Genomic DNA, 1052 nt, shown 5'->3' with positions numbered 1-1052 from the left:
CGGTCGCCGCTGGTGCCGGTGCCCGCTGCGGTGGGTGATGCCTGTGCCGTCGCTAAGGAGCACGTGTAACTGGATCTGGGTTATTTTGGGCTGCTGTCAGGGCTGGGTGCTCAGCACCTCCCACACACACACCAGCTGCTGCTATTTCGGAGCTGCTGGGCCCCCTCCCCTCCTCTTCCTCTTCCCTCCTCTCCTCCTCCCCCTCCTCAAGCCTGGGGTGGGCAGCTGGGGCGTTTGCCTGAGGATCCTTAAATCCTGGTCATCTGAGGGAGCACTGTCAGCAGTCTGACCCTGCTGGACCCCACCCCTGCTCTGGGACGTTTGTCCCATCACTACCCTGAGCAGGACCCCTGGGCTCCCACCACTCCTCCCCAGCAGCACCCTGTCCCACACACTGGGAGAGGGCTGGTGGACCCTCCAGACCCCTCTGTGGTCTCAGTGTGTCCAGCAAAGAGTGGCAATGCCTCCTGGCCCCAGAGCCCAGCTGCCTATGCATGTTTCCTTGGCCCAGCTCAGGGAACACCTGGGGACCTGGGACAGCCCCCATGGCACAGGTACAGCACAGCCAGGGCAGTGAGAGGCTGGGAGGGCACCGCTGGGCACACAGCCCTGTTCTGCTGCAGGGTTGGGCTTGCACTTTCTCAGGTGGACTTTATCCTGCCAAATACCTGTGCCAAAGTCTGGGCTGCGCTCGTGCAGGTCGTCCTGGAGGGGATAAGGTGGGCAGTGACAGGGGACTGTGCTCCTCCTGCAGCGTGGGGCAGGCAGGGGGCACTGCCATCCCCAAGTGTCCTGGGGCCCAGGGGGGACAGTGGAGGCAGCCGAGGGGGCTGAACTGGCCCACGGCCCAGGGCATGGGGCAGCAGTGTCACCAGGCAGGGAGAACTTTGAGCCCTGTGCATCGCCCTGGGCCAGCAGCAGCCGTCTGGCAGGCAGGACGGGGCAGGCCAGCCATGGCTTCTCCCCAGGCCCTTGGCCCAGAGAGCAGCTGCGGTGCTGGCCCTGCCCATGATGTCACAGCGGGATGGGGCCTCTGCTGGCACTGGAGGGTC

The sequence above is a fragment of the Manacus vitellinus genome, unplaced genomic scaffold (genome assembly GCF_001715985.3).
Source record: "Manacus vitellinus isolate BGI_N305 unplaced genomic scaffold, ASM171598v3 scaffold_734_pilon, whole genome shotgun sequence".
Classification (NCBI taxonomy): Eukaryota; Metazoa; Chordata; class Aves; order Passeriformes; family Pipridae; genus Manacus; species Manacus vitellinus.
The sequence above is the reverse complement of the archived record's forward strand: the minus strand, read 5'-3'. Positions refer to the sequence as shown.